This window comes from Bubalus kerabau, chromosome 14 (genome assembly GCF_029407905.1).
Source record: "Bubalus kerabau isolate K-KA32 ecotype Philippines breed swamp buffalo chromosome 14, PCC_UOA_SB_1v2, whole genome shotgun sequence".
NCBI lineage: Eukaryota > Metazoa > Chordata > Mammalia > Artiodactyla > Bovidae > Bubalus > Bubalus kerabau.
In genome coordinates, this window is record NC_073637.1 from 64,127,519 (window position 1) to 64,141,750 (window position 14,232).

General features: G+C 43.8%; 1 long non-coding RNA gene and 1 other non-coding gene across 3 annotated transcripts in view; both read left to right on the forward strand.

Annotated features, from left to right (window-relative positions):
- LOC129627000 (uncharacterized) overlaps positions 1-12,197 on the forward strand; it is a 32,038-nt gene extending 19,841 nt beyond the window's left edge. Inside the window, exons 4-6 of one of the 2 annotated variants that reach the window (XR_008702376.1) lie at positions 459-680; positions 2,331-2,420; positions 10,226-12,197. This is a non-coding gene — a long non-coding RNA (uncharacterized LOC129627000). The remainder of the gene's footprint in view (positions 1-458; positions 681-2,330; positions 2,421-10,225) is intronic. The other variant, XR_008702375.1, reaches the window with a different exon arrangement.
- Positions 6,380-6,452, forward strand: TRNAC-ACA (transfer RNA cysteine (anticodon ACA)). Its single transcript has one exon. It is a non-coding gene; the product is annotated as a tRNA-Cys (tRNA).
- Positions 12,198-14,232: the final 2,035 nt, after the last annotated feature.

The following is a 14,232-nucleotide window of genomic DNA, read 5'->3' on the forward strand; positions in this document are numbered from 1 at the left end:
TGAAATGCATAACTGAGTATCATGGTTCCTTAGACACAAATTTGAATGATTAATTGGATCGTTTCCACTCCAGTTCGTGTTGTGCAGGCTCTGTCATCCTAAGCTCTTCCCCCTAATATTGCAGAATCTGCTTATCCAGTAGGGCTCCCAACTACAGTTCCATTTCCTTTTTCATGAACTCTGTCTGTAGTGGGTGATTATGAACAGAATTTGAAGAGAAAGAACCCCTTCCCCCACCTGAAGGTCTTCGTTCCTGTTTCCACTGCCTGTCCCCACTTTCTTAGGGAATGGGGCTCTGCCTTAGGCGGGCTGCCGGCTCCTTGACAAGGGACCTTGCGCTTGCTTGAGCGTTGCTTGCGGCTCCCAGCATGGTACCCGGTGATGTCCACATGCCTGGTGGGGAGAAGCTCACCCTCAAACACACAGTCAGTGTTACTCTGCCTGTCTCCGTCCCACAGGGATTCCAGCGCGGTGACATTTGCGGCAGATACTGCTGAATTTGTTTCAGGAAGGTCTCCTTTGAATTTGGGGACCATCCCGAGGTGTGCTGGAATGGGTTCCTTCCAGCAGAGAAGAGCCGACTGCATGTATCTCCTCTCAGTTTCATGCTCGGTGACATCATGTTAGTAGCTTGCAAAAGGCCACGGAAGGAGGATTTACTCCAGGGAAATCAGTCAACGGTACGTATCATGGCTTTTTCTTTCTTTTTTCCCTGTAAGCACCCACTTACAACACACCACTGGAAATACTCCTTTAAAAGAAAGAAAGAAATCCCCTCACAGGAGCCAGCAGCCCGTGCAATTAAAATCTTCATCCCACCCTCCCTATCATTTTGCAAGCTCCCGCTACTAAACGGGAGCAAAACAAATTCAAATTAAGCAACCTCTTTTAATGGGCTGTCTTTCTTTACAGTCCTCATCACTCACCTTCCCCTTGTCAGGAGAATCTGGTAGAATCTAGGGGTGCAAGATCCTGGTTCCCCTGCCATCTGATGTCCAGCTTCTTTTCTTTGCATTGACTTCTCTGTAGGTTTATTTCTAATAATTTCATGATCCAACAAGCAGTGCTCTCTGTTCTCAGTGGTTCCTGATTCCCCAGGAAGGATTGCCACTAATAGAGATTTCAGGGCCCAGCCTCCAAGACACTCTCCCTCAATGGCTCAGGGCCGGGCTCCAGAAATCTGTATTTTTAAGAAGTTCTCTGGATGACCCTGGGTTGAGTTGACATTTGGGAACCCCTACTGGGCTTCCCTGGAGGCTCAGTGGTAAAGAATCCACCTGCCAATGCAGGAGACACGAGTTCAAATCCATGGGTTGGGAAGATCCCCTGGAGGAGGAAATGGCAACCCACCCCAGTATTCTTGCCTGGAGAATCCCATGGACAGAGGAGCCTGGCGGGCTCCAGTCCATGAGATTGCAGAGTCCAGCACGACTTAGCAACTGAGCACAGCACACACAATAACGTCTGCGGGTACGCTGGGCTCCTCAGCAGCTCCTGAGAGCAGAGCAGGACTCACTCAGCCTGTTCTGTTTCCCCGGTCGACAGGCAGGTCTGGCCTGCTATCCTCCCATCCACACAACAGAGGGAGTCTTAGTGACTTTCCTGATTACCCAGGGACACAAAGGCTGGCTCTGAGGTACAGAGGGGGTGAACCAATGAACTGTGCCTCGTGAAAAGCTTAATTGCACATCATTTTCTAATTTGTCATCCAAATGAAGCACAGAGGGTGTCAGGTGAGCACATTGCTCTCCAAGTGACTCACTGTTACACCCCAACCCAGCACTGATGATAAGTGGGTGTCCCCTCCCTCCCCATGTTCCTCCTCCACCCCCCACCCCACCCCCCGCACCCCTAGGGACTCCCAAACTTCAGGATGCAAATGAATCACCCGGGAGCTTGTTAAAAGCCGGATCATGGGCCCCTGCCCAGGTTCCTGTTTTAGGACAGCCAGAGTGGACCTGGGAATCCCCTTGTTTAACAAGCTCCCCAGGTGAATTTATTTGACATGCAGCTCGTTTTATTTAAACCATAAAGGTTTTCAGGAAATGTTGGCTCTTAAGAGTATTATGGGAGAAGGCAATGGCACGCCACTCCGGTACTCTTGCCTGGAAAATCCCATGGACGGAGGAACCTGGTGGGCTGCTGTCCATGGGGTCGCTAAGAGTCGGATACAACTGAATGACTTAGCAGCAAGGGTATTATCTTCCCTTAAGGAATTCCTCTGGAGTAACAATGAATCAGCTTTTTCTTTAAAGCCCTTTTTATTTATTTATTTATTTTATTTATTATTTTTTTTAAAGCCCTTTTTAAAAATAAATACTGTGTTTCAGAAATCCAACCATGCATTTCAGCCGAGGCGAGTTGAGTACTGCTGGGGGCCATCTGGCCAGCCACACTTCCACTCGGAGAACTGGTCTCTGGTGAGTGAGAAGGGAGCACCCCCAAGCGGGTGGGCTCCTCCTTCGAAGGGAGGAGGGCGGAGGGGACAGGCCGCCCTGGTTCTAACAGCTGGATGGAATGTCCCCCCACCAGGGTTAATCCGAGTGGTTTCTTTTTGTGAAGATAATCACCAAATTAAATGTTTTAATTACCGGAATTATATATGCATTTCTTCTGAGAAAAGAGCATCCTCTGGACACGACATCCACTTCCCAGAGGGTCAAGGGGCTTTGCTTAGAGGGGAGGGGAGTGTGTGGAGGAGTCCATTTTAATTTCATTATAGAACCGGCTTGAGAAATAAAGGCATAGATTGACATGTATTCCCAGCCAGCTGTGACTTAATGAGCTCAATTCAGAGCTTGGAAGCTGCTAGCCACATCCATATTAATATGTCTGTGGAAAAAAACAACAACAGAGAAAGTGACAAACTGCTATTCCTAGTATTGGAAATGAATTTTAAATGACGGTTAAAATGGCTAACGCGGGTGAGCCTGACTCTGAGGCAGCCCAGCTGGCTGCCCCACCGTGCCTGTCAATAACGCCCTTGCTGCAGAGGCAGACGTGGCTCTTGGAAGGAAGGAGCTGTTTTCAGCCCAGATCAGCAAACCCTGGGGCCTGGGGACAGGGTCTACGGCAGCCCCCTCCCAACCCTCACCCGAGGCTTTTTATCTTGAATTGTTTGTTGCATAACCATCTAAGTCATCAGGATCACAGAGTCTTTGTGATCCTGGTTTCCCAGTCAAGAGCACAGCAACATAATACAAATGTCTTGCTCGAACATTTCGAGATCCTAAAAATAAAAGGTGCTGGGTAAGCCTGCCGAGTTAATAAGCACAAGGGGAGAGGGAGGGTGTAGGTGGGGGAGGGCAAAGGAAATGCACCAGAGAAACCTCGGTTGGTGGATTTTGAAGTTCAACTGCAAAATAGCTACCTGGTTCCGTGAGAAGAGGGCCCCTGGGCTGCTGAACCATTCCTGTAGTACCACATGGGAGGGGGAAAGCCCCTTTTTCAGGTCTGGAGAGAGGGTGTGAGCACTCTCCTGGGTAGGTCTTTGCATTCCCTTGAACTTGAACTCTGCTGAGTTTTTGATGGTGGTGGTTGTGTGTGTGCATGACAGGGGAACAGTCAAGATTCAAAGCATAGCCTTTCGAATCAGACAAATCCTGCCTCTCTCACTTACAAAAGATTCAACTGGACCATCAGTCTTCATTTTTTTAAAATCTGGAAATGGGACTAAAATATTAATACCAATCCCATCGGGCGTTTTCGGATAATTAAATGAGAAAATACACGCTTAGACTCGATTTGGCAGAGGGTAAGCCCTGGATGATTCTTGCCACCATCTCTGACACACATCTCAGTTGCATGGAGTTTCCAGGTTATTCTTCATTTAAAAACAGCTCTCAGTTACTCCCCTGGTGATGCGGTGGCTGTTTTCACTTTCGTCTCAGGTTCAAAGGATTTGTTAACAAAATAAGCTACTCGTTATATACAAATAAATAACACAGATATTTATTAGAGAATTATCTAGTTTACTTTCAATATGCTAGGATTAAATGAAAAGTAGAAAGAGCAGAGGATACATCACCAAATTGGGTTTATGACCAACATCCAGACTTAATCAGCGCTGGGAATCCCGTGTCACAGCTCATCTGGAGTCCCAGTTGGGAAAGGGTCCCAGGCAGCACATCCGCTCTGCTGGTGAGACTTCACAGATTGCAGTTCAGGGGTTCCCACTTGTAATCCCAGGATGGACACAAACGGATATCATCATCAATCTGTGACCAAATTGCAAGCCTGTTTTCCTATTAATGCTGTCTGTCTTGTTGTATAAAACTTGGAATGTAGTGAAGCCTGGGGCTTGGTTGGCCAGGCCCCCTCCAGGGGCTCAACAACCTCAAGATTTCTCCCCCATCCTATCTATGGCGCTACAAGCCTTGCACTCACAGCAGGCAGTCACTCCCAGTCAGGACAGTGTCCAGGCAGGTTAGAAGCAAGGTCAGAGGCCTGCTGTGCACTGTATCTGAAGCCTAAACCAGACTATTCATTTAATTTCCCTAACAGTGGCTAAGACTCCACTCCACGTTCACAATGCAGGGGGCGCCTGGGTTCTATCCCTGGTCCAGGAACTAGATCTCACATGCTATAACTAAAATTTAGTTCATATGCCACAATTAAAGATTCTGCATGTGGCAACTGAGACCCAGCACAACCAAATAAATATATATTTTTTTAAATCTTTCAGGGAAATCCCCTGGCAGTCCAGTGATTAAGAGTCAAGCTTCCAATGCAGGGGCCTGGGTTCAATCCTTGGTCAGGGAACAAAGATCTCATATGCTATGGAACACGGTTAAAAAATAATAATAAGCTACTGTATATGGTGATTATGAGGATTTTTTAAAAAAGCAACAACACCCCCCACACACACACATCTTTCAACACATGTTAAAGTGAAGTTGCTCAGTTGTGTCCGACTCTTTGAGACCCCATGGACTGTAACCTACCAGGTTCCACCATCCATGGGATTTTCCAGGTAAGAATACTGGAGTGGGTTGCCATTTCCTTCTCCAGGAGATCTTCCTGACCCAGGGATTGAACCCGGGTCTCCCACGTGGTAGGCAGATGCTGTACCATCTGAGCCACCACATGCTGCTGCTGCTGCTGCTGCTGCTGCTGCTAAGTCGCTTCAGTCGTGTCCGACTCTGTGCGACCCCATAGACGGCAGCCCTCCAGGCTCCTCCGTCCCTGGGATTCTCTAGGCAAGAACACTGGAGTGGGTTGCCATTTCCTTCTCCAATGCATGAAAGTGAAAAGTGAAAGGGAAGTCGTTCAGCCGTGTCCGACTCTTTGCGACCCCATGGACTGCAGCCTACCAGGCTCCTTTGCCCATGGGATTTTCCAGGCAAGAGTACGGGAGTGGGTTGCCATTGCCAGGCATTTTGAAATCAGTGTTTCAACTCAATGCCTAGTCAAAAATCTCAGACAGCTGTGACACCTTCGGGAAAAAGGGCAAAATATTTCACTTCTGCTTTCACACAATGCTCATGGTTAAATCAAGATAAAAGATGCGACCCAGTGAGTCATTTCTAAAACCAGGAGAGGGGACTGTCACCATGATCGCTGACTAGAGTCTAAGCCCACTGGGAATAAAATGGGAATGGAAGAGACGTAGTCACCAGCACGAACAGCAAACCCCATTTTCTCCAGTAGATCACAGCCAGAAACCGAAAGGAATCGAGTAGTAGTCTACTGCCTTCATCAGGCCTCCGTTTCCTCATCTGTGACATGGTCACAATATCACCCGGCTCACAAGAGGATAATGTAAATTTAACAGGTGGTGTCTGCAAACAGGTGGTGTTTGCCATGTGCTTGAGACAGCACCATGAGCAAACAGCATGCACCACACGCTCACTCCTTCTCCAGCTAGGCGCAGGGACTCAGACCCTTCCATAGCCCTTAGGCCTGTCCAGTCCCTTGGGGACACCTAGGTTCAGCACTCATCCAAACCCTAGCACCATGGACACTCTTAGTTGCCATCAGTTATGCGTTATATCTTCCCCCAAAACAGATTGAAGTTCTACCCCCAGTATTTCAGAATGTATTCTTAACTGGTGACAGGGTCTTTACAGAGATAATCAAGTTAAAATGAGCTCATTAGGGTGGGGCCTAATCCAGTCGGAGTGGTGTCATTATGCACATGGAAATTTGGACGCAGGAAGGATATGAAAACACATGTGAAGATGGAGGACCGGAGCGATGCATCTATAAACCAAGGATGACAGAGAGTGCTGGCAAACCATCAGAAGCTAGGGTGAGAGGAGGAAGGATTCCCCACAGGTTTCAGAGGGAGTGTAGCCCGGGCAAATCTTGATTTCAGACTTCTGGCTTCCAGAACTGTGACAGAATAAATTTCAGTTGTTTTAAGCCATCTGGCGGGACTTCCCTGGTGGCTCAGACGGTAAAGCGTCTGCCTACAATGCAGGAGACCCAGGTTCGATCCCTGTGTTGGGAAGATCCTCTGGAGGAGGAAATGGCAACCCACTCTAGTACTCTTGCCTGGAGAATCCAGTGGACAGAGAAGCCTGGTGGGCTACAGTCCGTGGGGTCGCAAAGAGTTGGAATGACGGAGCGACTTTCACTCACTCACTCAACACAGTGGTGAGTTGCATGATAATTGGCACTTTCAGATGGTAAATATACCGTGTTGTGCTCAGTTGTGTCCGACTCTTTGGGACCCTATGGACTGTAGCCTGCCAGGATCCTCTGTCCATGGGATTCTTTGGGCAAGAATACTGGAGTGGGTAGCTATGCCTTCTTCCAGGATATTGAACCTGCAGCTCTTGTGGCTCCTGCATTACAGGCAGATTCTTACCACTGAGCCACAGGGGAAGCCCAAGACATACTGTATTTATATTCATTTTAATATTTATTTAATATTAAAATTAAATACATTAAAATCTATTCATTTTAACATTCATTATAGTTTTGGATGCTACTGGATTGGCTTTTATACTGACGATAAGAAATACTGGCAGTTGGAAGAAAATGTTAGTGATTCCATTTTTAAGACAAACATTTTCTATTACTTTTCTTTCAAGCTTTTAGATCAGTTTACTTGAAGGTTATCCTGGGGTTGCAAAGCAAGCGGCTAAAAGCTGTTAATGCTTGCCATCACACGTATATGGGATTCAGGATTTTATTGAGTTCATGTAACAGAAATATAACTCAGGATAAACTTGATGCTGAGGCCAGTCTAAAGCTAATTTTAAAAAATGGGTTTTTTAATTTATTTTTATTTTTGGCTGTCCTAGGTGTTCATTGAGTTAGACAAGGTTGTGGTCCTAGTGTGATTAGATTGACTAGTTTTCTGTGAGTATGGTTTCAGTGTGTCTGCGCTCTGATGCCCTCTTGCAACACCTACCGTCTTGATGAAAGTGAAAGTTGAGAGTGAAAAAGTTGGCTTAAAGCGCAACATTCAGAAAACGAAGATCATGGCATCCGGTCCCATCACTTCATGGGAAATAGGTGGGGAAACAGTGGAAACAGTGTCAGACTTTATTTTTGGGGGCTCCAAAATCACTGCAGATGGTGACTGCAGCCATGAAATTAAAAGGCGCTTACTCCTTGGAAGGAAAGTTATGACCAACCTAGATAACATATTCAAAAGCAGAGACATTACTTTGCCAACAAAGGTCCGTCTAGTCAAGGCTATGGTTTTTCCTGTGGTCATGTATGGATGTGAGAGTTGGACTGTAAAGAAGGCTGAGCACCGAAGAATTGATGTTTTTGAACTGTGGTGTTGGAGAAGACTCTTGAGAGTCCCTTGGACTGCAAGGAGATCCAACCAGTCCATTCTGAAGGAGATCAGCCCTGGGATTTCTTTGGAAGGAATGATGCTAAAGCTGAAACTCGAGTACTTTGGCCACCTCATGTGAAGAGTTGACTCATTGGAAAAGACACTGATGCTGGGAGAGACTGGGGGCAAGAGGAGAAGGGGACGACAGAGGATGAGATGGCTGGATGGCATCACTGACTCGATGGACGTGAGTCTGAGTGAACTCCGGGAGTTGGTGATGGACAGGGAGGCCAGGCGTGCTTCGATTCATGGGGTCACAAAGAGTAGGACAAGACTGAGCGACTGAACTGAACTGAGGTGTTCATTGCTGTGCCTGGGCTTTCTCCAGTTGCAGCGACCATGAGCTGTTCTTTAGTTGTGATGTGCGGTCTTCTCACTGTGGTGGCTTCTCCTGTTGCAGGGGATGGGTTCCAGGGCACAGGGGCTCAGGAGTTGTGGCACACAGGCTTAGTTTCCCTGAGACATGAAGAATCTGCCCAGACTAAGGATGGAACCTGTGTATCCCCTGCATTGGCGGGTGGATTTTTAACCACTGGACCACCAGGGAAGTTCCCTAAATCTAACTTTAATTTGTATCTGAACAGCCTCATTTCCCTTGTGTGATTACCATAAGTGGTAAATATTGCCACTTGAAATTATGAAATAAATTTATATGGATAAAAATGGATTTATACCTATTGGAATTCAGTGTAAAGTTGCTTCTGAAAACAAATAAAAGATCTGGACACCACCATACCCGACTAGTACCACCAGCACAGATTGTTGCTGGATGAGTTGGACAGAGCTCATTTCCCACCCCTTGAGCTGCCCTGATCCTCTCTAACCTGTGAGCATGGATCAATTTTGGGATGGTTACTTCCAATCAAATGTGCAACCTGCTACAGAGCATCTCAAGAGGTGGGACATCAGATGCTGTGTTGGAAGGAGACTCCACCGGCCACCCATTCTGCCTGCTCCCCGTAAACCTGCGCAGGGCTTCTGAAAAGTCTGATTCAGCCTGTGGCAGATGAAAGCGTCCTCCTGAAAATTCTCTGCTCTGATGTGGTTCTGAGGAAAACACAAGGACTTTTCTTATAGAAATCCTCAGTTTGATTGCAACTTTCTTCTCCTGGTGAGAAAGACAATGAATTGCATAGAAGTGAGTCTGCTTTATGGAATAGAGAACTTTTATTAGTGATGCATGTATCAACTTGATTGGAGGATTAATTTTTCTTTATAGAACTGGGTTTAAAAAAAGCTGATTTTCTTTATTACATGATTAATACATGTTCATTGCTGATAAATGAGAAAATTCAAGCAGCAAGAATAAGAAGTAAATGAAAATATTCATAATCTAAATACTTGGGGGAAACCACAGTTGACATTTTGGTATACATACTCTAAATCCAAGGTCAGCAAACTTTCTCTGTTAGGGATGAGATAGTAAATATTATAGGCTTTGCGGGCCAAGAAGTGGGCTTCCCAGATGGCTCAGCAGTAAAGAATTCGCCTGCCATCCAGGGGACTCAGGAGATGCGGGTTCAATCCCTGGGTTGGGACGATTCCCTGGATGAGGAAGTGGTAAATCACTCTGGTATTCTTGATAGAGAAATCCTGTGGACGGAGGAGCCTGGTAAGGCTACAATCCAAAGGATCTCCAAGAGTCAGACACAACTGAGCACAGCACAGGCCAAGAGGTAAAACTGAGAATATTATGTAGGCACTTACATTAGTACAACAGAGAATACCAACTGCCATAGAATTCTTACTGATAAAATTCAAAATATAATAATACAAACACTAATGATAAATGAGTTCAATTTTTTGTAATAAAGGTCTACTTACAGTAAGAATGGAATTTTTTGGGGTGAGGATCACATTTTGCTGAATTGGGGTTCAAAGTTATTGTTCCCACTAGTGGACACTGAAATCTCTTGAAACATTTATTGTTATTACTGATATGTAATGGAATTTCATGTATTTTATCTTGGAAAATGTCTTTTTACACAGCAAAGTACTACCAAATACCGATACCAGTTTTCAACCATGCAATTTTAATTGTGCATATTCATTGTTTGGAAGGCATTTTTAGAATTCTATTCCTTCTGTTTGTATTTGGATGGCTAAAAATTTCTTTCAGGTTTTCCATGAAATGGTATAGAAAAACCTGAAAGGGTTTTTTGGTCAACCCAATATTTGCCTTTGAGCACGTCATTGTCTTTCTTCCCTGGTGGCTCAAACAGTAAAGAATCTGCCTGCAATACGGGAGACCCAGTTTCGATCCCTGGGTTGGGGAGATCCCCTGGAGAAAGGAATGGCAACCCACTCCAGTATTCTTGCCTGGAAAATCCCAAGGACAGAGGAGCCTGGTGGGCCCCAATCAATGGGGTCGCAAAGAGTTGCACACAACTGAGCAACTAACACATGCACACTCATGTCTTTATAATGCAGATTAATCACTTCCAATTGAAGATAAGGTGGAAGCTCCTCAACTACAGAAAAGTGGATTCTGAAATATGGAAATTCCCTTTATACTTGCATGGAACTTCAAAAAATGCTGCTGAAACTACAGTATGAGCTGAGTATATAAATATACCCACTGAAAATTTGTGTGGGAATGGAGATCTCAATTATCACTTTAATTTTTAAAAGCACAGAAACTGTGTAAAGCAGTATGACATTACTTGTGATCCAAATGTTAGTTAGTTACCATCAAGATGATCTCATTACAGTACATAAGTTTTGTATATAAACACTATTTTGTCATAATTTTAGATTGAATTCATTAAGCGTTATCAAGTCTGCAATAGAAGTTAATTTTCAAAGCCATTCAGTGTTCAATAATCATGACTGCTTAATAAATAAATAAACAAACAAATGAAAATAATCAAGGGAAGTAGTTCTCACTCAGAAACATTTCAATCTTAGGTTCAAGTTCAAAAGTTGCAATAAAACTTTACAACTGCTAAGCCACAGAACTGTGGTAACGGCTGTGAGATACAGGATATTTAACTTCAGTTCATGACAAAAATTCACATAACCGACAATGGTTAAGTCCACAGCAATAAATAGCAGTATAGATTCAATAATACATGATAGATTCAAGTATTTTCTGCCAAGTACTCTTGATACATAATGTGGTAAAGAACCATAGGTTTTTAATACCCTCCATTTTCACAAGCTTGGTAGTTTTCTGACTGATACTTTCTTTTTCTGCTCCACACATATTTTTTTTTTACCACCATCAGTTGTTTGGTAGTCAGTACTAGTTAGTTAGAAGTTAAGAATTGGAGGCTAAAAAGAAACTGTAAAATACACTTTAAGGTCTATTCATGTAGTCTTATTGAAATTGGCATCATTCTGAAACATACAGGCAAAGATGAAAATATCTGACTACATAAAAAATTTAAGTTCCATTATATCAAAAGACCAAAGTCACCTATAAAAAGTAACACACCTACTAAAATGTTTGGGAAACAAACCAACAGTTGGTATGCTTATGATGCAAAGCACTCCACAAACCAAAGAGAAAAAGATGAATCTCCCCTTTGGCAAAGGCAATTCTACAAAAGAAAACTAAACATGTAAAAGGTATTTGACCTCACCATCAACAGGAGAAATATAGGAAGTGAAGCAACAATAAAATATTCTCCTACTCCCTAACCCCATGACTAACACAGATGGAAAAAAGCAGTGTATTATTTTCCTATGACTGCTATAAAAAGTTGTCACAAACTCAGTTATTCAGTGGACTGAAATCAAAGTGCTGGCAGGGCCATACTCACTCTGGAGACTCAAGGGACAATCCACTCCTTGCCTCTTTGAGCTTCTGATGGCCACTGGCATTCCTGTGGCCACATGACTCCCATCTCTGTTCTCTGTCAAATATCCCTCTGCTTTTGTCTTATACAAACACTCATGGTGCCCACTTGGATAATTCAGAATAATCTCTCCATCTGCAAATCCTTAAGGTAATCATATCTGCACATACCTTTCTTCTATATAAGGTAAAGGCTAAGATGTTTCAGGGATTCAGACCTGATATTGTTTTGTTTGTTTTTAGAATATTTGTTTTTTTCTATTTATTTATTTACAAATTTATTTGTTTATGGGCTTTTATGGACCACGGCCTTGTCTAACTCAATGAAACTAAGCCATGCCATGTGGGGCCACCCAAGACAGGCGGGTCATGGTGGAGAATTCTGACAGAATGTGGTCCACTGGAGAAGGGAATGGCAAACCACTTTGGTATTCTTGCCTTGAGATCCCCATGAACAGTATGAAAAGGCAAAAAGACAGGACACTGAAAGATGAACTCCCTAGGTCACTAGGTACCCAATATGCTACTGGAGATCAGTGGAGAAATAACTCCAGAAAGAATGAAGGGATGGAGCCAAAGCAAAAACAACACCCAGTTGTGGATATGACTGGTGATAGAAGCAAGGTCTGATGCTTTAAAGAGCAATATTGCATAGGAACTTGGAATGTCAGGTCCATGAATCAAGCAAACTGGAAGTGGTCAAACAAGAGATGGCAAGAGTGAATGTCAACATTCTAGGAATCAGCGAACTAAAATGGACTGGAATGGGTGAATTTAACTCAAATGACCATTATATCTACTACTGTGGGCAAAAATCCCTTAGCAGAAATGGAGTAGCCATCATAGTCCACAAAAGAGTCCGAAATGCACTACTTGGATGCAATCTCAAAAGCAACAGAATGATCTCTGTTGGTTTCCAAGGCAAACCATTCAATATCATGGTAATCCAAGTCTATGCCCCACCCAGTAACACTGAAGAGGCTGAAGTTGAATGGTTCTGTGAAGACCTACAAGAACTTTTAGAACTAACATCCAAAAAAGATGTCCTTTTCATTATAGGGGACTGGAATGCAAAAGTAGGAAGTCAGGAAACACCTGGAGTAATAGGCAAGTTTGGCCTTGGAGTACAGAATGAAGCAGGGCAAAGGCTAATAGAGTTTTGCCAAGAGAACACACTGGTCATAGCAAACACCCTCTTCCAACAACACAAGAGAAGACTCTACACATGTACATCACCAGATGGCCAACACCGAAATCAGATTGATTATATTCTTTGCAGCCAAAGATGGAGAAGCTCTATATAGTCAGCAAAAATAACACTGGGAGCTGACTGTGGCTCAGATCATGAACTCCTTATTGCCAAATTCAGACTGAAATTGAAGAAAGTGGGGAAAACCACTAGGCCATTCAGGTATGACCTAAGTCAAATCCCTTATGATTATACAGTGGAAGTGAGAAATAGATTTAAGGGACTAGATCTGATAGAGTGCCTGATGAACTATGGACAGAGGTTCGTGACATTAAACAGGAGACAGGGATCAAAACCATCCCCAAGAAAAAGAAATGCAAAAAAGCAAAACGGCTGAGGAGGCCTTACAAATAGATATGAAAAGAAGAGAAGCAAAAATCAAAGGAGAAAAGGAAAGATATACCCATTTGAATCCAGAGTTCCAAAGAATAGCAAGAAGAGATAAGAAAGCCTTCCTCAGCGATCAGTGCAAAGAAGTAGAGGAAAACAATAGAATGGGAAAGACTAGAGATCTCTTCAAGAAAATTAGAGATTCCAAGGGAACATTTCATGCAAAGATGGGCTCAATAGAGGACAGAAATGGTATGGACCTAACAGAAGCAGAAGATATTAAGAAGAGGTGGCAAGAATACACAGAAGAACTGTACAAAAAAGATCTTCATGACCCAGATAATCATGATGGTGTGATCACTGACCTAGAGCCAGACATCCTGGAATGTGAAGTCAAGTGGGCCATAGGAAGCATCACTATGAACAAAGCTAGTGGAGGTGATGGAATTCCAGTTGAACTATTTCAAATCCTAAAAGATGATGCTGTGAAGGTGCTGCACTCAATATGCCAGCAAATTTGGAAAACTCAGCAGTGGCCACAGGACTGGAAAAGGTCAGTTTTCATTCCAATCCCAAAGAAAGGCAATGCCAAAGAATGCTCAAACTACCGCACAATTGCACTCATCTCACATGCTAGTAAAGTAATGCTCAAAATTCTCCAAGCCAGGCTTCAGCAATATGTGAACCGTGAACTTCCTGATGTTCAAGCTGGTTTTAGAAAAGGCAGAGGAACCAGAGATCAAATTGCCAACATCTGCTGGATCATCAAAAAAGCAAGAGAGTTCCAGAAAAACATCTATTTCTGCTTTATTGACTGCCAAAGCCTTTGACTGTGTGGATCACAATGAACTGGAAAATTCTGAAAGAGATGGGAATACCAGACCACCTGACCTGCCTCTTTAGAAACCTGTATGCAGGTCAGGAAGCAACAGTTAGAACTGGACATGGAACAACAGATTGGTTCCAAATAGGAAAAGGAGTACGTCAAGACTGTATGTTGTCACCCTGCTTATTTAACTTATATGCAGAGTACATCATGAGAAACGCTGGGCTGGATGA